This window comes from Euleptes europaea, chromosome 2, assembly GCF_029931775.1.
Source record: "Euleptes europaea isolate rEulEur1 chromosome 2, rEulEur1.hap1, whole genome shotgun sequence".
Lineage (NCBI taxonomy): Eukaryota > Metazoa > Chordata > Lepidosauria > Squamata > Sphaerodactylidae > Euleptes > Euleptes europaea.
Window position 1 is genome coordinate 110,470,649 of NC_079313.1, and position 25,676 is coordinate 110,496,324.

The window sequence follows — 25,676 nt, forward strand, 5'->3', positions numbered from 1 at the left end:
TCGCACCCCCCACACACATTTCCCAACTCCTCACCCTCTTAGTAGTTGCCAGGCCTGGCAAACCTAGCTAAGATGTGTGGGGTTTGCAGTGAGCAGCATAAAAAAACAGCCTTTGCAGATGGTCACTGTGTTCAGAAGAACTACAACATGTTTTTGAAACTGTCTAACTTTGATAGTACTCTCTAAATTACATGAGAGCAGTTAAATTTGTTTTATCCCCCTTCAGCTGAAGATGCAACAGACAGGTCAACTAAGTGCTAATCAACGCCTGCTTTCCAGAGCATTAATCGAAGAAAGAGGAACAGTTTTATACTTTCACACCCTTGACTGATATTCCCCTTCTGTTACTGCAGCTCTGCAGAAAAAGCTAGTTGAATTGCTCCCGATTGAGATAGAAAGGCAGAATGAAAATAGCTGAGCAAAAGCTACCATAGAACCAGAGTTAGCTGTTAAGAGACTGGCGGGGTTCAGAGGGAAACCAACTGGGTATCCCAAAGCTCCCTTTATCTGCTATTATATTTTCCAGCTGCATTTAGTGCTTCAGTAAGCAAAGTTTTTCTCTGTGCTCTTCACCTGTCGTGGAGAGTGAGGGTCTCAAGGATGGAGGGCATCAAGCTGCTTGCCAGTAGGAGTGGGATGACAAAGGAGGGTAACATACAGAGACAATGGGGTGAGGGGCTGACTGTTGGAAAGGGAAACACCTTTGTTTCACATTCTCTGCTCAGCCTGCCACTGCTGGACCCTTCCAGCATGACATGTTTCCACATTAGAGGCCTTCCTCGGGAAAGCAATGAAGGAAACAGTGGAAGCATATCAATTCTCAAACAACATACTGAGCTTTCAGCTGAAATATTTATGATAAGGATGTCACCATATGGCTGTCTCATTGTTGCAGTTATTTTGACTGGTCAGTTCAGTTTTGGAGGAGAGTCTTCCAATACTGAAGAGTCCAAATAATTTCATTTGGTAGCCCTGTTATAGAGTATGCTGACAAGGTAACAAATGTGTTGGACCACAGCAAGGGCTCACCCGCAGTGATAGGAAGCCAGAAAAGCAAAATTAGCATCACACGACCATGAAAAAAAAAATCTTAAACTTTAATATAGTTTTGTCAAATTTAAGGAGAACAGCATCTTAAAAGCCAGATAAAGGGCTGACATGGAGAAGCTGAGAGAGACAGAAAGGTACCTTGATGAGATTTAAACACAGACAGAGGTCCCACTGGCATCTCCAAACAAAGGTCAAAAGGCAATAGAACAGATTACTGAGGAAGTGCTAAACAATCCTTGGAAGTCATCTCTTGAGAAACCCAATGACTTCCTTGCCCCAGGCTTCAATACAAAATGTTGTTGAAGAAATATCTGCTTCTTGTCTACTGCTTTTAAGAGAATGAATCCTCAAAACCATGTCAAAGAGATGTACTAAAACATAGAATCATAGAATCATAGAGTTGGAAAGGACCACCAGGGCCATCAAGTAAAACCCCCTGCACAATGCAGGAAATTCACAACTACCTCCCCCCTCCACACCCCTAGTGACCAGAAGATGGCCAAGATGCCCTCCCTCTCATCATCTGCCTAAGGTCACAGAATCAGCATTGCTGACAGATGGCCATCTAACCTCTTCGTTAAAACCTCCAGGGAAGGAGAGCTTACCACCTCCCGAGGAAGCCTGTTCCACTAAGGAACCGCTCTGTTAGAAAATTCTTCCTAATGTCTAGACAGAAACTCTTTTGATTTAATTTCGATCCGTTGGTTCTGGTCCAACCTTCTTGAGCAACAGAAAACAACCCGGCACCCTCCTCTATATGACAGCCCTTCAAGTACTTGAACATGGTTATCATATCCCCTCTCAGTCTTCTCCTCTTCAGGCTAAACATACCCAGCTCCTTCAACCTTTCCTCGTAGGACTTGGTCTCCAGACCCCTCACCATCTTTGTTGCCCTTCTCTGGACACGATCCAGCTTGACTACATCTTTCTTAAATTGTGGTGCCAGTTGTGGTTTTAGAATTAATCTGCACATTCAAAAGTAATACTTGAGGCATTAGGGGGCACAGATGGCTTTTGTTGTTGTTGTTGAGAAGTGTTTGACAAATTTCATATACTGGTCTTAAACTTTTCTCTAAAACCAAACCACTAACCCTTTAACAAAACCACCAACAGTATACTGGCTGGTCCTTCTCTGGATGATGAAAGACACTTAATGAGCCTACTGCACAGAAAAGGGAGCATCATCTACGTAGGGTACTCTCCAGGTTCACAGAAAATATTACTTTATAAATTATAAGAAAAGTGGCCTGATGAGTACTACATATGCTCCAGGAACGCAGATTGTTGAAAGCAGCTGTCAGGTTTAGTCTAAATTAATTCATGGTCAGAGGCAGACTTCTGTTTTCACATGACATCTTTGTTCATCTGTAAAGATTACCATGTGCATTTGGCATGTTGAGTTGGAAACTTGCTACCTCAAGAAGTCCATGACAATTAGATGTGATCTTTTTGGCCCTCAGCAATTAGAACATTTGCATTATACTACTGGGGAATGCGACTTTTGGTGTCAGCTGGCAATAAAGTTCTGATTCCAAACTATCTGAAATAATGGAGTCAGTCTAGCCATCTGTGTGCCTATGGTTCTCCTTCTGAAGTACCGATTCTACACCTTCCCTTAGGAAGCTTGCAGGGATTCATGGGATATGGAACATTCAGAACTCAGAGAGGTGGGAGGAAAATACACTGCAATAGGAATTTTTCCTTTAAAAAAATTCCTGTGCAGTGTGCACCACACAATGCAAATGTTTTGCAGCAATCAAAATTCATGGCATATACTCACAAGAAACATGTCACCAATTTAGAACACTGTAGGCATTAGTTAAAGGGTAAAGGGGGTGATGGGAAATCACCTTCATCAAGCTAATAAATGTTTATAGAATCCTGGCAGGGTGGGATAGGATTTCAAATTGTTGGTCTTGCTTCCACAGTTCCTTACAGGCCCCACCTTGTATAACTTTGTGCTACAACTATTCTTCTTGCTGAATGACCGGCGAATAGCCATATAATACCTGATTTTGTAAAAAGAGACCAAAGAAAAAGATCCAGAAAATTACACAGCAACTAATGTAACATCTGTCGCATGTTAGAAGTATTAATGTTGGCTTTGTTGACATACAACAGAAAAGCCTTTGTAAAAGAATCAGCATGGAACCTACAATGGAAATCCCTGCCTCGTCTACATTTTAGAATTCTTTGAGTGTCAACAAATATGCAATAGAATTGAGCCAATGGACATTATGGCTTGGAACCTAGGAACGGGTTTCATGCGTGCCAGATGTTCTCTGCTGCCAAGTGCACTTCCTTCTGTAAAATGTCCATTTGTGCAGGATCAATGCTTTCCAGAGTCTTCCAAGAAAACTTTGTAGTCAAGGAAAAGAGGGCAAGTTGTTTTATGAATCATGTTGGCTGGTTAAAAAAAAAAGCATAAATGTATAATTTTCATCATAAAGGTGTGCTGCCTTGGAACCAGCATGATTTAACATTCAAAATGGAATCAAGAGTAGACAACAAAGTAGTCAATTTGCTGGTGCTAAATAATATGATGTTACTTACGGCATTTATATCCTGCCATTGCTCCACTGTGGAACAGGCCTATATAGCATTCCCAGGAGGTCTCCCATCTAGGGACTTATCAGAGCAAAATCTGCTTAGGTTTAGCAAGACTGTTGTATCTTGTGCCTTTCATAAGAATGTAAGAAGAGCTCTGCTGAATCAGACCAGTGGTCCATCTAGTCCAGCATCCTGTCTCACACACTGGCCAACCAGTTCCTCTGGAGAGCCAACAATAGGGCACAGAGGCTGAGGCCTTCCCCTGATGTTGCCTCCTGGCACTGGGATTCAGGGGCTGACTTAGGGATGTTTGCTGCCAGTTGGGAATTACCCAGAGATCTGGGGGGTGGAGCCTGAGGAGGACATGGTTTGGGGAAAGGAAAGACTTCAATGGTGTATAATGTCATAAATTCCACCTTCCAAAGTGGCCATTTTCTCCAGGTGAACTGATCTCTGTTGCCTGGAGATCAGTTGTAATAGCGGGAGATCGGCAGCCACCACCTGGAGATTGGCAACCCTAGGCTGACTGCCTCCAAATGTGGAGATTCCCTTTAGTCAACTTGGCTAGTAGCCAGTGACAGACCTATCCTCCATGAATCTATCTAATGCCCTTTTAAAGCTGTCTATGCCTGTGGCCATCACTACATCCTCTTACAGCATATTCCACATTTTACTCACTTGCTGTGTAAATAAATGTCTACTTTTGTCTGTCCTGAATCTACTGCTCATCAGTTTTATTGGACGCCGTCAAGTCCATCTATTTTCTAAACGAAAGTCCCAGACTCTTCAGCCTTTCCTCATAGAGAAGGTGCTCCAACTCTACTACCATCTTGGTTGCCCCCTTCCAGCTCTGCAATGTTCTTTTTGAGATATGGTGACCAGAATTCTACACAGTATTCCAAATGAGGAGGGATGCATTGGTTTCAAATGTTGAAGAATGCTCTTCTAGTTGTAGTAGAAAGAGTTGTGGGATCAAACTTTGTATATTAACATGGAAAGGGATTTAGTGCTGATGGTGACAGTCAATTCTGGCTCCAATTAGCTGGGTTGATTCAAACTAATCGCTTGATTAAATCTGATACAGCTTTAAAGAGTCAGAAAAGTTTTCCTGTATTTTTTTAAAAAAAGACTTTTATACCCGTCTCCCACTTTGATACCCGCCTGACCAAATTATGATCTGTAAAAATAGGCATTCAGATTTACATAATGATGGGCACCTAACCCTTCGATCCAAAACATCTAATTGCTTGCATGTACCATTGACTTTGATGGAACTTATTACAAACTAAGTGTGCATAGGACAGAAGCCAAGTTTTTCTTAGTTTGCATTTGGAATACATCATTTTCCTCCGTAAATTATTTAGTTCTGCACTACTAGATGAAGTGAGCTTGTTGCCAGTTCAAAAATCCTTCCCAGCAGGCCGTAAATGTGCATGTTATTAGATGTATGAGATGGTCCTTGTCCACTTTGTGTAATTCATTACCGCTACAGTGTATCATCTGTTGGCCCCTTCCTACTCTCTTTTGACAATAAACGTAAATCTCTCTCCAATTTAAATAAGAGTAGCATCAAACTCAAGCTCTCATTTACTCCCCTGTTAAAAGGTCAAGATTATAAAACTTTTCCAAAGTTCAGCTCTTTCCATCAATGTATCGTACATGTTTTAATATATTTCAAGGCAACTAGCCTTTCAATGTGTAAACAGCTATAGGTCTTGAAACTTGTGTACTGCTTTCCTCTTACTGTGCCTTTGCTTTGCTGGGTTGCCTTCAGAGTTATCAAAGTTGTGCTGGTAAAATCCCACACTCTTTTTATTTACATCGTTTATACCCCCCTTTCCCCCCCAATGGGGACCCAAAAGTGGCTTACAACATTCTCTCCTCCATTTTACCCACACAACCTTGTGAGGGAGGTTAGACTTAGAGTGTGTGACTGGTCCAAAGTGACCCAGCAAGCTTCCATGGCTTGTAGATATTCAAACCTGGGTCTCCTGATCCCAAGTCTGATGCTCTAACCACTACACCACACTGGCTTAAAAAAACAACAGAAACATGGGATATGCTGTTACCATAGTTTAGACCAGTGGTTCTCAACCTGGGGCCAAATGGCCCCCTGGGGCCCCCAGGATATTCCAAGGGGGCCACAGGTGAAAACTGTGTAAATGGGGGGCCACAGCACGAGACTAGGGGGGCATGGAGGAAAGTGAGCAGTGAAGAAAGCAGAGAAGTCACCGAGAAAAGAAAACAGAAAAGAAATACAATTTGTACCTTCAGTGGACTGAAAACCTAACGCATGACTTTCTTCATTGCACTTCTATGCATTGTTTGCAACCGTGGATTTTTGTATCATTGTAATCTTGTGCAACGGTGGTAGAGGCTTTGTTCTCCCTTGTATGTGAACATTGTTATTTATTAGTGTGTTGTATTCCCTTTTTGTGGGGAGTTTTTTGTAAATTTCTGTTTCCCAATAAGAACTGCATGTGTGCATTTTGTGTGGCTGTTTATGCTTCTTCTTTGTTCCTTGGCTATTTACAAACAAAACATTTAAATAGCTACTTTTCTACCGGTAGGACAGGGGGGCCACAGGAAGGAAACAAGGTCGGAAGGGGGCCATGGTCGGAAAAAGGTTGAGAACCACTGGTTTAGACAGTTGTATTACATTAGCAACCCTAACAGGCCAGACTGGCCTGATCTCTTCAGCACCTGGAAGCTAAGCAGCGTTGGTACTTGGATGGGAGACCACCAAGGAGGACTAGGGCTGCTATGCAGAGGAAGACAATGGCAAACCACCTTTGCTCATCTCTTGCCTTGAAAACCCCACAAGGTAGAACTTCCTGAGGTCACCATGAGTTGGTTGCAACTCAACAGCCCACTATTCTTTTGTTACACTGGGAGAGTAACTTTTCGTAAGCACTGGAATTATGTTGCATAATATATTCCTTTTCCAGTGTCCGACTCACCACCTGCCCCACTGGACTCCTCAACAGCTGCTCCCATTCTTTGTTTGTTTGGCATGGTTTACCCAGTTCCATGCAGTGGTCTCAAAGGAAGCAGAATGTACAAGTTCTTCTCCCTGCTTCGTCTTGCCCAACCAATGGTCATGCCATGAGTCATCAGATATTTATGACTTTTTGTGAGTCATATTTGTGGCAGCAATTGGAATGCACAGAAAGTAGGAAAGTAGACAAGTCCTTGCCTGCAGGTTCACATTTTTTCTTTCTCCAATAATGGGTGATCAAATTAAGATATTACTTATTTAAAATATTGTAATAAGTAAAATCTAAAGAAGAGATAAAGTGTAGGGTATAATGGCTGTAGTGGAAGAAAAAGCTTTCAAGCACCACAGGAACACACTTTTTAAAAATTCACACATCATATTTATATGAATCAGGGGCATAATTATTCAGTGGAGGGAAATAACTGGCTTCAATAATAGGGGATCGTTGTTGGAAATTATGCATCAAACACTGTGTAAAGAATAGAAAGGGTCCATCAATAAGCCATTAAGCTGTATTTACTTTCTTCTTAATAGAAGCATCAAGTCCCAATAAACTCAAGGACCAATTCCTTACAAAGCAAATGCCCAAGGGGGACACACCCATACTTAAAATTAATGCAAAAATGGTTGTGACATTTCAACATCTGAAGCAAAATGAGAGGTTCTTCTTGGGGCAGAAGCTCTGTAGGATTTTTAAGGATTCTGCAAACATTTTGAAAGAAATTAAAAGGATTTCAGTAAAATATTCTAGGTTCTGTCTGCATTTTTGAGTAACTTTCTTTCATGGCATACAAGAAACTCTATCCACGCAGAAAGAGAGGCCTAAAGCATAAGCTAGGGGCAAGAAACACCATAAAATATCAATCTCCCTCCCCCACACAAAAAAGGTAAGGATGAGAGAAATCAAGCACTGCTTCAAACTATGGTTGCCAACATCCAGGTGAGGTCTGGAGATCTCTCTGAATTAGAACTGATCTCCAGAGGATACAGATCAGTTCCCCTGGAGAAAATGGCCACTTTGGAGTGTGAACCCTGCTGAGGTACCTCCCCTATCTAACTCCACCCTCCCCAGGCTCCACCCCCAAAATGTGCAGGAATTTCCCAAACCAGAGTTGGCAACCCTACTTCAAACAATGGCTGGTTGTCCTTGCCTGAGGCAAGTAAGAGACCGTTTTGATAATCCTGGCAAAAAGGGTAAATTCCCCTGAATGTCTTCGAACTTTGAAGAAATTTCTCAGCTGGTTTATAGAAAAACTTAGCAGGAAATTCCTCTTCTTTAAAAGTTTTGCACATCTCTACCCTCAGCTTTTCCCACCAAAATATTCCTTCCCACTGAACTCAGTTTCATTACACGATGATGCCCCAATTAAAATCACTGAGCTTGTCAAAAACTAGATACAGTTTCTGTTGCATTGGCAAGTTTTGAAACGTTTATGGGCTGCTTTGAATGTCTTCCACTAGGCTGTGGGGAGGTTGACTTCTGGAGATTTCCCTTTCTCACTGCAAACTGCCCCACATTGCCCCCAAGACTTACTAAGAGTCCCCTGGCTTCCAGGAGTACTATATCAGGGAGACCAGTGGGCTAAAATGGAAAGCCAGAGGCAGGAAATATCAGTTCTGCTCTGTGCTTGTACTCCTTCAGATCCAAACAGCTATCAGTACGCTCACCTTACTGTGGCCAAGGCATCATAACGACCATAAAAACACATTTGTCTATTTAGGCTCTTTAAATCCACTTTTCTCCACTCAATGCAGACTCAAAACAGCTTACAATATCAAAATACACTAACAGAAAACCCTCCGTTCTACAAAACAATTACATACAAGCTACTGAACAAAACTGCCTGCCGTCACCAAACTAATCCACAGAGTGGGAAGCAAGGCGGAACAGGTGGCATAGGCTTGCCAGGGTCTGTAGCTCCACCGGCGGGAGCTTTGCAGGGCCGTGGCCGTGGTGTGCGATGCGTGCCTAGCGCAGCATGTGCACACACCCTGCGCGATGCGCCTACGTCACTTCTGGATTTACCCGGAAGTGACACGGAAGCTCTAGCGATCTCGGCCAGAACTCTATGGTTTCCAAGGTTGCCAGAGCGTCTGCATCGCTATAGGGTAAACCCGGAAGTGACATGCGTACAGCATGCGTGCACGCATTGCTTGCCGGCCCTCAGCTGGTTGACGGGCAGCCCGGTGGATGGGCAGGATTTTACCCACCACCACCGGGCACTTGGCAACCCTAAGATGGCAGCAGGTTGCAGACCTGCCCTTGATGGAAACACACTCTTCCCCCAAACAGACAGGCAGCCTAACACTGAGGATTGTGAGTTAAGACCCCCCCCCCACACACACACACCCAAAAAACTTGCCGGTCAGATAAAAAGAGCCCTTTGCAAATAGTCTTCTTTTTTTTTAACAAAATGGTTGCAGGCTATGGAAGCTTTCCACACAACTAAGTTAAAGTTTGGTCATTCAAGTGATTTTCGAGGCCACGTCTCTGCAACAGTTCACAATCTCTTCCATGGCAGAAACAATCTACCCTTGGTTCCTGTACCTGTATCTGAGTCTTCCTCTTTCTTGTGTTCCCAGTTGTGCAGTAAACATATTAGGGATGATTTGAAATCTTTCATCCCTGCTATTTCAACTTGAATATCTCCACTTCAATTTCACTTATTCAATTTATACCACCTGTGAGTCTTCATTTTCATACCATTTCCCCCCTCACCCCAGATTATTCCACAACATATTATAAACTGCATACAACTGTACAACATTCTCATACAACAGAATCTACAGCTCAATGTGAACCTAAACTATTGACAAATACAGACATGAAATAATGCATATTCACTCATTCTTAAAAATAGTTTAAGCCTGCCCACTATTGAATTTCCTTGCCACTTTGTTAGAACATTTGAATTACCCGTGACACTAGCATAAACTTCAGCTGAATTATCTTGCTAGATACTACATGTTGAAACAATACCCAATGTTTTTAAAAATGAACATATGCACTTTTCTTGAACATAATGTGTAGCAGCCAAGATTACAAACACTAACTATTAGGACAGCACCCTTTACTGTAGGATACTACTGTCATTTAGAACATAACAGAACGCTGGAGTAAGATTTAAAGCACTTGAAGCTGATAGTGAGCATGATGTCGTAAATTAGTGCTTTATCAACAAATCAAGGCTGTGGGAATGCTATACCATGCTAATATTGATTTTCACTTTGTAGGACCTGTTTAGAGATCTTAACTCAGCTTTACCAGCTCAATACAGGAGGAAATGCAACAGCTTATGAAAAAAGTATGTGTAACTTTCTAAGGGGGGTTGTATCGCCTGATCTCATAAGATCTTGGGAGCTAAGCAGGGTTGGTACTTAGATATGGGACCACCCATAAAAGACTCTGCAATGGCAATCCACCTCTGCTACTTGTTTGCTTATAAAGCCCCATTTCTGGGGTCGCCATAAGTCAGTTGTGACTTGATGGCACATACAAAGAAACAGTGTGTGTCAACACCTGCTAGCAAGGTTCACCCACCTTCTTATTACATATTATCTCTTGCTCCTTCTCTCTGTCCAGCACAGATACCATTAGTATACAGTTGACCAACTCTATCACACAAACTACCATAAGGCTTTGGAAAAGATGTTCAATGCTCCTACTGTTTAAAAAGGCTATCATTCAAACAAATCTGCATGGTTAAGCCACTGCCATGGGTGGTATGAATTTTTGCCAACATTATCATCCTTCCTCAGGTTATTAGTTTTTCTTCTCTAAAGTTTCCACTAGTTGAAAGGCAGGTTTTGGGGGGAAAATGACCTCCACAGAATGGCAACTCCCTGTTTTGGCTGTAACAGCCCAGCCCCTAAACTGACAAACCCTAAAGTGAAGTCACAAAAGCAATTTTGTTGATGTCCTCCAAACAACACAGACTACAGCTATTAGCATGACTTGGGGGACATGGTAGTCCTTGCCCTAATTGCTCCTGAACTTCTGTCACTAAGTTAATGATATCGTCATTCCATTAAGTCTTTGGTTAAAATAAGAATCTAGTACAAATGGAGAGCATACCCAGGCCATCCCAAGATACCACCAGAAGATGTTTGGATGTTCCAGTGCAGTAAGGACCAGCAATGCCACTGAGCTCTCACTATGTCCATCTGGTGGAGCTGAAGAGTTCCACTCATCCCCAATTATCTTCTTCATCCTCTACCACCCATTTAAGCAGAAACATGCAACTAAGACTGAAGCTATATAACTCTGTTACAAGGATGGCTTTTATTTTGACAGGAAATTACTATAGGTAATAGTTCTGCCTGGGAGAGGGAGCATGGTGTACTGGTTAAGAGTAGTGGACTCTAATCTGGAGAACCAGGTGTGATTCCCCCACTCCACATAAATCTTGCTGGGTGATCTTGGACCAGTGACATCTCTCTCAGAACTCTCTCAGCCTGCACGGAGGCAGGCAATGGCAAACCACCTCCAAACATCTCTTGCCTTGAAAACCTTATGGGGTTGCCGTATGCCAGCTGTGACTTGATGGCACTTTCCACCACCAATAGTTCTGCATAGAACTTTACAATATGAGAAATGGCTTTGAGAAGACTAGTCTCTGAGATTCTGAGCAGCTGGGGTGCTCATCTACAGTTAAATGAACAGTGAAAAAAACTAGGCAATAACCTCTTTACAGGTCTACATAATCAAGTAAACTTGTGTATATTTTATCTTCTGTACAGTCCTCTGGATTTCTGCCAGCAGAAACTATTTCAGTGCTCCCACATAATATGGGGGAGGGGGGAGCTCAACTTCTATGTTTGACAATACACTAACTAGTAATAGGTGATCTTTCCTAGCTCATTTGACATAAAGTGGACTCATAATGAGTTTATTTGGGCTCAGATTAACAAGGCACAAACAAACTGATTTGAAATGAGCTTGGGAGAGCTCCCCATTACAGTTTCTCCCTCTCCAGCAATACTGCCATTTTCCCAACATACTGATGGTGAGAACCATGCTCTGAAAACATGTATTGCTACCAGGAAACACTGGGAACTACACTGCCCATTTTTCAAATAAATGTTAACCCTATTCAGGCCTGGTCCCAAGGTGCCCTCCCTCAAAGGCCAAAATAGGCCCAGAAAAGGCTCTACTCCCTCCCTCTGCCTTTTACTGACAGAGACATGCCTTGGGATGTTGTGGATGCCTAATAACAGCCACTGAGGGAATCAGTTACTTAAATCTACAGGTGCTCCTTTTATGATTTTTCAGGTTTTCTAAACCCCCAATGTATTTTTTTTAGATTTCACATTTTTCTGCAAACTTTTCCAGATTTGTAGAAAGATCTGTCTTGCCTCAGCCGAATATAATGTCATAGAGTCCACTCTCAACAGCTCCTATCACCAGATTTAAGTATCCTCAGATTTGGCCGACTTTGCTATTAGAATATAAAATGATGATAGTAATGATTAACACCTAGTATGGTTGCTTTTATTCTAAAAGCAATATAATTACAAGCAGTTTTTTCAAGTAGCGATCTCTCTGATTAGTATTTTTTCAATGTGTAGTGTGTTAATTTGCGTTGTGTTAAATATGCAAGCATTTCATCTGATGTTGATGATATATTTGTGATAGTTTCCTATATAGACAGACTTCAGGGACTTAATACACAGATAATATATAATACTATTAAATTTATTAATTATTTTGACTAGGAATTTGTCTGCTTTTAGACACCAAGGTACTTAGGGTTAGTAATGTCCTGTCAGTCACGTTACATATCAAACTTGATAGAAATTTGCTATTGAATTTTTTTCTTTTCACCAATTAAGATGACAAAGTAACCTTCCATATGGACAAAAGGAATTCAATGTTACTACAGGATTATGAAATACAGCAAATGAGGCTGTATAAACAACTACGAGTGGACCACAAACTGAACATGAGTCAACAGTGAGATATGGCGGCTAAGAAGGCCAATGCAATTCTGGGCTGCATCAATAGGAGTATTATGTCTAGATCAAGGGAAGTAATACTACCACTGTATTCTGCATTGTTCAGACCTCATTTGGAATACTGTGTCCAGTTTTGGGCTCCACAATTTAAGAAGGATGTTGACAAGTTGGAGCGTGTCCAGAGGAGGGCGACCAGAATGGTCAAAGGTCTGGAGTCCATGCCCTATGAGGAGAGACTTAGGGAGTTGGGTTTGTTCAGTTTGGAGAAGAGAAGGTTGAGGGGAGACATGATAGCCATGTTCTGTTGCACATTTTAAATGTGGGAGATGTCCTGTCTGTCCTTTCTCCATTGAAAATCAATGTTTTGACCATCTACCTGAGACTCTTGAGAGCTGCCGCTGGTCTGAGTAGATAATGTTGACTTCGATGGACCAAAGGTCTGATTCAGTATAAGGCAGCTTCATGGGTTCATGAGACCATCAATTATGATTTTTTTTCAGATTGTAGCTCCAAATATATATGTCATGCTGTGCCCAAGTATATTTTTGTATGTGTTTAGTCTATCAGGATCCACATTGCAGAACATCGATCCTGCAGGAGAAGTGCATCCATTGAGGGTCTCACACTTTTGTTGACCTATTGATTTTCAGGTTTTTGTCATGGAGAAAATACAAATGCACACATATAATGTAGTTGATTACAAGAATGTGCTGTTGCAAAAGAAGGCCGAATGGATTTTTAGACTCAGGTCTTACATGCCACATGGTGTTCATTCTCATCTATTTCTTACTTGCTTTTTTATGAATCAAGACTTTTTTTTTCCTTACAAGACTCACACAATAATGCACACTGAAACTGTAAATTGAGGCTACAATGTAGTATACATGGGTACTAAGTAGTGTGTACATTTCTTTATAAATCTTATATAAATGTAATTGTGAAGAGAGCATCACCAGGCCACATAGGATACTTAACTGCACTTCTTTCTTATGAATTAGTTCTATCATGAAGGAGTAATAATGTGCATACAAGATCTTAGTACTAATGGACACTCCAGTGACATTTATTTGTGTGCAATTTTTAAGACTGAGACCTCTGCTCCTGGAAGCCCTTCCAATTATTTCCCAGGGTATTCTGGTGGTATAGATGGGTAGAGGTAACCTGACCCAGTTACTACTTGGGCCTCAGCCTCAGAAGAGTCTGGGCAAATCCAAAGTTGGGTTTGGTGCGTGTATCTTCTTGAATGTGTTATTCCAGTCTCCCTAACCGACAGACTCTCTCCATAATGCTGACTATTTTGTCAAAAAAGGTGGAGGAGACAACTAGTCCCATTAACATTGCAGTCCCCCCTGGCTCCTTATTACTGCCTGAGCAGGGCTAGCTAATTGTGCTGTATCAATCTTCCTAATTTGAGTCTACAACAGGTGATCAATATTTTCCATTTTTCCCTGAGACAGACTGAATCCCTTGGGTTTTGATAGCTATAATCTTTACAAGGCTTGACACACAGTAATTCCTGATCTAGAGATCTACAGCATACCAACGTTCAGAGCCATCCAGCTCTGATATGAGTATGGTTACCAACCTTCAGGTGGGGCCTGGAGATCTCTCAGAGTTAGAACTGACCTCCAGACAGCAGACAGAGATCAGTTCCCCTGGAGAAAATGCCTGCTTTAGAGAGCAGTCTCTATGGCATTATACCCCACTGAGGGCCCTCTCATCCACAAACCCCACTCTTCCCATGTTCCACCCCCAAATCTCCAAGAATTTCCCAGCCCATAGATGGCAACCCTAGCTCACAGGAAGGAACTATAGGGAGACCAGCCAGAACAAAGATGTCTCTTAACTATAGGCCAGATAGATCAGGTGAACCCTAAAAAGAGCTTCTAATCAAGTTTGTTCAGTCTATACCTTGTGCTGCATCCAGATCTCCTTTGCTGCAGTATCTACCTTGCATTATCCTCAGTCAGGAACTGGGTCTGACAATTCCCAATAAATTTGCTGCCTCCAATTAAAATTCCTCACACTTCAAGCAGTCTCATAGCTGAACAAACCCATCCTTGTTATAGCCTTTTTCTTCCACATAACAGCACATTGTTCTCAAGAGTGAGAAGGAAAAATTAAGAGATTCTGCATTCCTCATATAGAAAAACAGGAGTGACTGCAATACGGTTAAGTAGGTTTTTTTGGGACTGAACTATGTGTTTAGCAAAATATCCATGTTAAAGAGATGTTATGGAATGAGCCAAACTAGGCTGTACTTAGCCCCCTGTCCCTATGCTCTGTGGTTCAGATATGGATAGAATTTATGTAACGCAACAACATAAGAGCTCATACAGGCAACCACAGTATACAGAGTACACTATCTCCTTTTCAACCTGACCTTCCTCCAGGGAAGTCAGAGTAGCATACTCCATTCTCCTTTCCTCTCTCATCTTGAGGTTGCTCAATTTAGCTTTATTATCTAGCCAAGTAGCAAGGAAGATTTCTCCTGCCATCAGGTGCTGACGTGTAATAATATATGGGAGACTGCATGGCAATGTTCAAGCGGGGGAAAGGGTAGAGGATCCCTAATCAGGGCTGCCGAGAACCATCATGGCCTCCCAGACAAAGAACAGAAGAGAGGAGAATCATGTAAGCTGCTTTGGGCCCCCCATGGGGAGAAAGGTGGAATATAAATAAATGAGGCAGATTAACATTTATTATCATGGATGTAGGATGGGGGGGACATCCTTTTACCGCTTTGATAGATTATGGGGAAATGTTAACTCCCCCCTTCTGTTCATAATAGTAACAAAGATTTGCTGTTGTACTACTACTAAATACATTCTAAGTTGCCAACCAGGATGGATGAGAAGGAGCTGAGACTGAAAAATAAGGGGGAGGGGAATTAGAAGTGGAGGTAGATGAATGGCAGATCATGAAAGGAAGAGAATAAAACAAAAGAGTAGGAAAGTGTAGAAAACAGTTAGAGAAATGCAGGAAAAGTCAATGAAAGTTTTTTTTTTTTTAATGTTGCAACCACACACTAGCAAAACTGCCCCTTTGCAAGATCTGGCTGTGCAAGAGCTGGGTGGAACTAATGGAACAAGGAAACCATAGACTGCTGGAGGCAATGGCCTTGTTAGGAGGCTGCATCCTGGCAATGATGGCAGCTTGTCCTGGCTGGTCTTGCCTTGCTCCAGTGCTGGCTTGGCTGATGGCTTTAGCAGTATCTGAGAAGCAAGGGTTTCCCTCCACCTCATAGTAAACTTTGCAAAAAGGCCAGCCAGCAGAGTCAGAGATACTGTTCTTTACTGTGCTCTGCCTTCCCTGTGCCCCAATGGCTGCAGTCAGAACTTAGGGTTGCCCAGTGCCCGGTGGTGGCGGGCAAAATCCCACCAATCCACTGGGCTGCCCGCCGACCAGCTGAGGGTCAGCAGGCAATGTGTGTACACGCGCCCACACGCCGTGCCCACGTCACTTCTGGGAAAACCATAAAGTTTTGGCAGAGATTGCTAGAGCATGCCCCAGCCACGCCCCTGAAAAGCTCCTGCCAGTGGAGGTAAGGGACCTGGCAACCCTATCAGAACTGCATCATACTTTTTTTAAAAACATGCATTCTGTAAAAACAGCATGACGATGGCTTCAGGGACCCTCCAGCTGACTTGGGCCCCTGGGATTTTGACACCCCAATCCCCCCCTTTGGTGGTCCTGCCCCTACTGAAATCCACAAACTCCATTTCCTGACACCCCCCTTGCTTGAACAGAGCTACGGAGATTCCCCTGTACCTGCTAAAAACAGCAGCAGAGGGAACAGTAACAAAAGGTTGGGATGTCAAGCCCACCCCAGTCATTTAAGCATCAGAAAAAAACAGTCACCTTGTGGGTTCACAGCCAGCATCTCTTAAAGCAACAACATACTTTCCCAACCATTTACATTGCAGTCTTATGCAGAATTGCTCCAGGCAAACTCCATGGAATCAATGGGCTCAAACTGGAATAACTCGTCCTATAATTGTGCTGTTAGAAACATGAAACTCTTTCTACATCATTAAATGCTTCAACTTAATGCAGAGAGCAAATCTGAATAAACCATTCCCCCGTTTTGCTAGCTATCCAAACACAAAGGTGTCTTGGTCCATTTAATTTCCAGATTTGCCTCCTAGCCTGCATAATAATTTTTTGAGATGAAACAAAATAAGTCCTATTTAAGAATATCGCTAATAGATTGTCTCTTAACTTGGCACGAGAACAACAAAATAAGTAGAAAGTGAGTGGAAGAGGATAGAAGGTATTCTAGACCGGCATGCCACATGTAGGTTTCACAACACACACTGTTTAGTTTTGTTTGGAGTCACAATACTAGGCAAGGATATTTATATCTGAACAGTTGGAGAAGCCCACTTTTTGTCTTTCTAGAGAAGCTAAAAGGAAATGTATTACATGGGGTTTGAACCTCTGCCATAAAAAGTGCAGTGTATAATTATGTCTTGTTAACAGGACAAATTCTATCTAGTCAGAGAACAGTGTGCACACAAAATCACACAACAAAAGGCACTCGAAACAAGCTGTGGCTTTATACAAAGACTTCAAGGACTGAGCATGAAGTACTCCAAGACAAGCCAGAGTACTCAAAGTTATGGTTGCTAGCCACAGTGTTACTAATTATACCACTGAGAACTCAATCTAGACAAGATGGAGGTGGATGCTCCTTGGCAGCGGTGACATGTTGGAAGGGATTGTGCTGCCCACTTTGGATGCAGTCAGCAAAGAGAAGCTCCTCGTTCTGATGTTTGTGCTTGGGAAGCAAGTTAGTGTGGTGGCACAGAATATTGCTTCTCTATTGTGCAAGACACACAGGTTATCTTCTAGGGTTGCCAGCTGTGGCTTGGGAAATTCCAAGCAATTTTAGGGTGGAGCCTGGGGAGGGCAGGGACCCCAGTGGGGCATAATGCCGCAGAGTCCACTCTCCAAAGCAGCCATTTTTCCCCAGGGGGATTTCTCTGTAGTCAGGAAACCAGTTGTAATTCCAGTAGATTGGAAATTTTACTGGACTCAGCTAAGATGGCAATGCTGAGCCATGCAAAGATCAGCTGTAAAGCTAGACTACTGAAATAAGCTCTATGCAGGGCTGCTCTTGAAGTAGACTTGGAAACCTCCCCTAGTATAAAATGTGCAGCTCAAATTTAACAGGGGCTTGTTAATGTGAACACACAGCCCCTGGGGGCTTCAGAATTGTTTCTGGGACCAATTCAATATGCTTCTGTTAACATTTAAAGTCCTTCACAGCTTGGGGCTTCTATCAACCTTCTATCAACCTTTACACCAACTGTGTTCTGCTCAGAAGCTCCTATTAACTCTGGCCTCATAAATATCTGTAAGAACTGTACATCCCAAGCACAAAGTCCCTAGTCCCATCAGTGCAGCATGGTCTCCTTTAGTAAGTCAGAAAAATCCATTTGGTAGGCAAAGGGCTACATAGTACCCTTGGACAGGAAGGGTCATTTTTTAATTTTTATTTGCTGCTTTTATGAAATTGTAAACTGCTTGAGTCCTGTAATGGAAGTATGGTGTGTGTGCGTATGTGTATACACTCACACACACACACAAAACGTTCCCATGCTGTTATTACAGGACTCTAGGGAAGCAGCATAAAAATGTCCGAAATAAAAATAAATGCTTGTATGAATTGTTGGGGGGGGGGGTGGTAAACCATGCATGGGACTTTGCTGTCAAAACAGAACCGAGCTCTCCTGCAGAAATTGGAACCATCATGGCTTATATGCACTTGCATTCTGGTAGGTAGTTGTTATTGGAATCTGAAGCCAATCTATGATTTTTTTTTGCTATTGACTCTACATCTAATAACACCACTCTTATCATGATACATCAGATTCTGTCCCTAACACTTTTCAGGTGCCAAAATGCCTCCGATTTAACCTACAGAATCCTTGTAGCCCTTCTATACCCTTGCTGTACCAGATTGGCCCTGGCCCCATTGGCTCTACTCAGAGGGCCAGATTTTTTTTAACTTATTTATGTAATTTACTTAACTTCATTTATACCCTGCATTCCTTCCCAATGGGAACCCCAAGTGTCTTTCATTGTTTTCCTCTCCTATATTTTATCCTCATGACAACCCTGTGAGGTACATTAGGCTGAGCGTGTACGACTGGCCCAAGGTCACCCAGCAAACTTCCATGGCAGAGTAGGGATGCCAACCTGGATCTCCCAGGTCCTAATCAAATACCAATCACTACACAGTAGTGCCTCTCAAGGAGAGGCATAACCTTACCACCTTTATCCATGTCTGAAGCTTTAGACCTTAACCATGTGTGTGTAGTGGACATATAATATAAAGATATGACTGAGCCAAAAAAGAATAGTATTTGTGTACATTTTTGGCAATGAAGGAAAACATCAGCCTTTGAAGCCTCTTCATGCAAAATGAGAGTAATGCTTCTCAAATTACTCCACCTTCCATCAGCGACGTGGGAATTTAACCATATTGGGTTTATGTAGTATTATGAAATCATGATCCCACATTTGGTGGGGTCTTCCATAAAACCCATCAAGAACAATGATAATGACATCAAGAAAAATGATATAAAATAAACAACAACAATTCTCACTATTTTTTGAGAGATACCAAAAAAGAGGTCTCTACCAAAAAAAGAGAGTCTACTTTAGACTTTCAATTTGATTTTTAAAAAATTCAAACAGGAAAACTGTTCTGCTCTTGAAGCAAAATAACAACCTGTTCATATGAAGAATATGCCACGGATCCTTTCCAAGCATTCATTAAAAGCGCAGAATTTTTCTACAGATTTACAAGTAAATCCATTAATTCATTAGCAAACTAAGATTAGCTTTTACAATGGATCATGCAAGGAAACTAGACATTTTTATCAAACCATTTCTCTCTCACACAAATTATTTTAGCAATAATGGAACATGTTTCCCATATTAGTTAAAATTCACTGAAATCTCCTTGGTTCACAGTACTCAAAGAAATCTGGTAACAAAGCTAAATTATTTATAGCAGATGAATCTAATTGTTTTGAGATGATAAACTAGGGAGCTTGTTAGTTTCAAGCAGTCTAGAATGGGTTTTCAGGTCAATAAAGCTCAATTCCATTTCTAGATTAAACAAAAAACAAACATAGAATTAGACAGATCCCTGAAACCAAGGGTCTGTTGCTAAATAAAAGGTTTGGGGGGAGATAATTAAGAGTGAGCCTGTACTCAGAAGTAAATCTTACTGAATTCAATGGCTTTGCTCCCTAGAGCATAGATTTCATCAGTGGCCATACTGATGAAGAAGCGTGGGAGAAAACATGAGGCTCCTTCCATCTAGAACTATCCGGAAGTATGTGACACCTGGGTTAATGTCGAATTTTGTTACATTTATTTTGTGTAATCTGCAAAAAAGTTGAAAAATCGGATAAGTACAATAAAAATAGAACTTCAGCCTAACTTAATTCCATTTGCCTAGAATAAATTTAGCATGAGAGCCAAAATATCACTTTTCCTTCATAGACATTTGGCACATCGCACATCCATTGATTTGGTCTGGAGACAGTCACACATGAAGAGATTTAATTGGGAAGCTGATTGAGTCAAATGGTTCTGCCACTAAATATGCCAAGGCAGGGAATCAACACTAGAAACAATATCCTTTGGGGGTTCTTCACAGATTCCTTACTGTGGCTCATGTGGAGAAGGAGCCTCAGCCTCCCCCCTTCCATGCACAACATTTTCCTGACCTGATCCAAGAGGGCAATCATTTGCCTACTGGAGAATCCCATAACTGTGCGTAAGGGTTTCCCCAACAGGCACTGCTGGGACCATTACCAGTCAGGAAGATGGCATGGGGGAAAGGTTGAAGCCACTTCTCCATTCACATCATAGTCACAAACTGAATTAGACACCACATACACAGGAAGCTAGAAGTGTAATAATCACATGTGAAATAACACAGGGCGAGGCCCCTGACCCAGCCTGTATAGTCTGCAATATTTGAGTAGACTTTGAGGTGTATGCGTAAACCAGTGTGTCCACATGTGTTTACAAATACCTTTTCCTATTTAGAAGTCCTTTTACTCTTTTGACTTCTGCCGCCTATTCCTTTTACCTTGCAACTTACTTTTAGCTGTCACCACAAACATTATTATTATTGGAAACCTAATCCAGAAGAATGAAGACACTTAGTAACTTGGTGTAGAAAACTACATGCTAAGTGGCACTGAAATGCAAAGGAAAAAACAAGTCACAGATCAATTTCCATTGAACATAGCTCAAAATGCACCATGTTATTATTCTAACAAAAAATATCTACTACTGCATTTGATTACTGAGTACTTTTTTTCATTCTGCATTAAGTATTAACTTGAAATCTAAACACAGGAAGAAAAGTATAAAATAGAGGAAACCCCAGAGACCTCTGGAGATATTATAGCAATTCTGAATTTTATGTTTCTTCTTTCCTGACATGTACCACCCAACAATAGCATCTGGATTTAAGGCACCCTTTGGCTTTTATGCAAATGAAATGTCTATTTCTAGTGGCAAAAGTATTTCTATTGCTGAAGAGAAATATTTGAGCGCTTTTTTACTCAGTTATAGAAAAGCCTTTCTGGGTCAGTCTGCACCAAATCAGACTGCAGAGTGGAGAAGTGGTTAAGAGAGTGGTGTAGTTGTTAAGAGTGTTGAACTCTAATCTGGAGAGCCGGGTTTGATTCTCCACTCCTCCACATGAGCAGTGGACTCTAATCTGGTGAACCGGGTTGGTTTCCCCACTCCTACACATGAAGCCAGGTGGGTGACCTTGGGCTAGTCAAGGTTCTTTTTGAACTCTCCCAACCCCACCTACCTCACAAGGTGTCTGTTGTGAGGAGAGGAAGGGAAGGATATTGTAGATTGGTTTGATTCTCCTTTAAAAAAATAGAGAACGTCAGCATATAAAAACCAACTTTTCTTCTTTTAATTTAATGTCAGACTAATCTTATCTCCTTTTTTGAGACAGTTACTACCTTGCTGGATCAGGGGAATGCTGTAGACATAGTTTATCTAGATTTCAGGAAGGCTTTTGATAAGGTTCCACATAGTATTCTAGTTGACAAATTGGGAAAATATGGTTTAGATCCTATTATTGTTAGATGGATCTGCAACTGGTTGACAGATCGTACCCAAAGAGTGCTAGTTAATGGTTCCTCATCCACTTGGAGAGAAGTGACTAGTGGAGTTCCTCAGGGACCTGTGCTGGGCCCTGTGTTGTTCAACATCTTTATAAATGATTTGGATGAAGGAATAGAGGGGATGCTTATTAAATTTGCAGATGATACTAAATTGGGAGGGGTAGCAAATACGGTAGAAGACAGAGCCAAGATGCAGGATGATCTTGACAGTCTGGAGACGTGGGCTAGAACTAATAAAATGCACTTCAACAAAGACAAATGTAAAGTTCTGCATTTAGGTAGGAAAAAATCAAATGCATAATTATAGGATGGGGGAGACTTGTCTGAGCAGTAGTGTGTGTGAAAAGGATCTTGGGATCTTAGTAGACCAAACACTGAACATGAGTCAGCAGTGTGATGTGGTAGCTAAAAAGGCAAATGCAGTCTTGGGCTGCATCAATAGAAGTATAGTGTCCAGATCACGCGAAGTGATGGTATCGCTTTACTCCGCTCTGGTTAGACCTCAACTAGAGTACTATGTTCAGTTTTTGGCACCACAATTTAAAAAAGATGTAGACAAGCTGGAACGTGTCCAGAGGAGGGCAACAAAGATGGTGAGGGGTCTGGAGACCAAGTCCTATGAGGAAAGGTTGAAGGAGCTGGGTATGTTTAGCCAGAAGAGGAGAAGACTGAGAGGGGATATGATAACCATGTTCAAGTACTTGAGGGGCTGTCATATTGAGGATGGTGCCAAGTTGTTTTCTGTTGCTCAAGAAGGTCGGACCAGAACCAACAGGTTGAAATTAAATCAAAAGAGTTTCCATCTAGACATTAGGAAGAATTTTCTAACAGTTAGAGCGGTTCCTCAGTGGAACAGGCTTCCCCCGGGAGGTGGTAAGCTCTCCTTCCCTGGAGGTTTTTAAGAAGAGGTTAGATGGCCATCTGTCAGCAATGCTGATTCTGTGACCTTAGGCAGATGATGAGAAGGAGGGCATCTTGGCCATCTTCTGGTCACTAGATGTGGGGGGGAGGTAGTTGTGAATTTCCTGCATTGTGCAGGGGGTTGGACTTGATGACCTTGGTGGTCCCTTCCAACTCTATGATTCTATGATTATATGCATTCTCCTACCTATAAGAGCCCCATGGCGCAGAGTGGTAAGCTGCAGTACTGCAGTCCAAGCTCTGCTCACGACCTGAGTTCGATCCCAGTGGAAGGTGGTTTCAGGTAGCCAGCTCAAGGTTGACTCAGCCTTCCATCCTTACGAGGTCGGTCAAATGAGTACCCAGCTTGCTGAGGGTAAAGGGAAGATGACTGGGGAAGGCACTGGCAAACCACCCCATAAACAAAGCCTGTCTTGTAAACGTCGGGATGTGACGTCACCCCAAGGGTCAGGAATGACCCGGTGCTTGCACAGGGGACCTTTACCTTTACCTTTTTACCTATTATATACTTGTGAACTATAGGAAGACAGCACAGAAGTGAGGGTTCTAGGTTAGCCTTCTCTTTGTCATGCAGGGAGATCATTATACACACAAAGGAATGTTCACATGTGTAGTCTGAAGTTACAGTGCCCATGGAAGGCCTTCTGGTTCCATGACCAGCAGGATTCGCAAATGCATACATGCAGTATACTTCATGGCTGATCCACCTAAAACAAATATTACTGGAAATTTTCAGGGGTCAAAGAAGACGACCACGAAATGTTGTCCCAAGATTTTATTTAATGATCATCACGTTTACTATATAGCAACCTTAAAAACTAACCACTCTCAAGATTATCTGAATCTGGAATCTACAATTTTTTAGTCTACTGCAGTCACACAGGGAACTTTCAATATTCATATCAGTAGTACACAGTATAAATCCTCTTTACTACTAATGGAAACATATTTCTGTATAGCATCATCTCAACACCAGATTTAAATCAGGACATACAAGTATCTCCATAGGATGCTTCTCAAGTCATACTCACATTATTTGCTGAAGGGAATTATTTCACTCAATTCCCCACTCTGTTGTAGCCTCCCAAACTGAATTGCTATTACTTCTTGCTGATCTCATGACCCTAGGAACAGATTTTCTCAGGCTCAGGTAGGATGCTTAGGGGAGGACCTGGAAGATCTGTGATCCTTGCAATGTATCCAACCATTTAACTTTTCCATAACAACCAAACTCACTCACTGTCTATCAAAACATTAATTGCATAATATTTCCATGGTATCAAGCCCCCTTATCCCAATTTTATAGGTGGCAAGAAGATATCCGTCTTTCTGTCTGGCTGCTAGAGGGAGCTTGATCTGATGAGCACAGCAATTCTCACATTCTTACAACCGTTATTGCGGGGAAAAAAGAGTTGCAAGACTTTTGAGAAACATTACAAATATCTTGGGGTTTACTTCCAGTCCAATATGTTCTAGACAACCAATATCGGAAATGCATGGACCAAAGCACTAACTACCATAAAGGCAATAATCCACTTATTCTACTCTAAAGGTGGTCAATACATTCCAAATACAAAAATATAAAGTAGTACCTCTTATCAAAAAATACTATTAAATACAATTGTGGATAGTAATAGTATTTAATAGTTGGTTCTTGTAGGTTATTCGGGCTGTGTAACCGTGGTCTTGGTATTTTCTTTCCTGACGTTTCGCCAGCAGCTGTGGCAGAATGAGAGAGAGAGAGACACTGTCCTTCAGTGTTACTCTTCTGAAGTTGCCTGCCACGGATAACCTACAAGAACCAATGAACTCTGACCGTGAAAACCTTCGACAGTATTTAATAGTATTTTTTGATAAGAGGTACTACTGTACACTTTTGCATTTCTATTACCTTTATTCCCCCTTGGGTCTATTGGTCAATACATTCCAGCTGCCATCACAGTATGCCTGAGAAGGGCTATTGTAAAGATCTCTTTCCCATCGTTTAGCCTTTAAAAAGTCTTGCGAGATCCCTGCTCTTTATCATTCTGGGGAAAGAAATTAGGCTGTAGCCATCTTTCCTTAGAGTGATCCAGAGATCTCTGATAACTGTTTGTCTGTGTATATGTGGGTCTGTTAAATTCTGCCTTGAATATTGAAGTTGAGTACTGTTTCTTTCCTTGCTTTATATTGTCCTGTAAGCTTAATAAATCTGTCTGGTTCACTATCATAACATTGTGTTCTATGTAAGAGTGTCCCTTTGTAAATGCTCTGTGTTTCCCTATCACCTTCTCTGGCCATTGCTTTGGGTGAGTAGAGCAGGCAGGGAAATTCCAATTCAAGAACCCAAGGGAGAACTAAAAATTCTCCCATCACTCACCATACCATAATCTCACCCGATTAACAGCCACAACTTCTGCCTTAACAAGGGCTGCAACTCCCCTTTGAGCCCTGGGGTTTCCATCTCTCTTTCCCCCATCTCCAAGCAGCAGTCTAACTGGAGGAAAGGGACATACACACTGTAGAATGAGCCATCTCTTCAGTGCAATTGAGCCTCCCCCACCTCTTAGCAGCAGCTTAATCGGGGAAACGGGCATGCACCGCAGAATGAGCCATCTCTTCCAGACAATTGAACCTTCCCCATCTCCTGCTGCCATCCCCTCTCCGTCTGCCGCCTGGGGCACCTGCCCCCTCACCCCCCTAGATCCGGCCCTGATGACCAGAGGTAGTTTGCCATTACCTTCCTCTGCATAGCAACCTCAGTCTTCCTTGGTGGTCTCCCATCCAAGTATTGACCATGGCTGACCCTGCTTAGCTCCCAAGCCTTGACAAACTCACGCCAAACTAGGCAATTTGGACTGCTACAAGAGCATTACCACAAAGCAAAAAGTTCAGAGAGATTTGTACACCTGCTAAACTAGCCATCGAGTTCTTTCATATAATCCATGCAGAAAATTGCCCAAACTTTTTCCAAATTAAAAAAAAAATACATTTGTTTCTCATTCAAAGACAAAACTCTATCACCCCACAGCCCCTCCCCCATT

General features: G+C 42.0%; 1 protein-coding gene across 1 annotated transcript in view; it reads right to left on the reverse strand.

Moving 5' to 3' along the window:
* Positions 1 to 25,676, reverse strand: part of PTPRT (protein tyrosine phosphatase receptor type T) — a 764,724-nt gene that overhangs the window by 674,654 nt on the left and 64,394 nt on the right. The window lies entirely within an intron of this gene.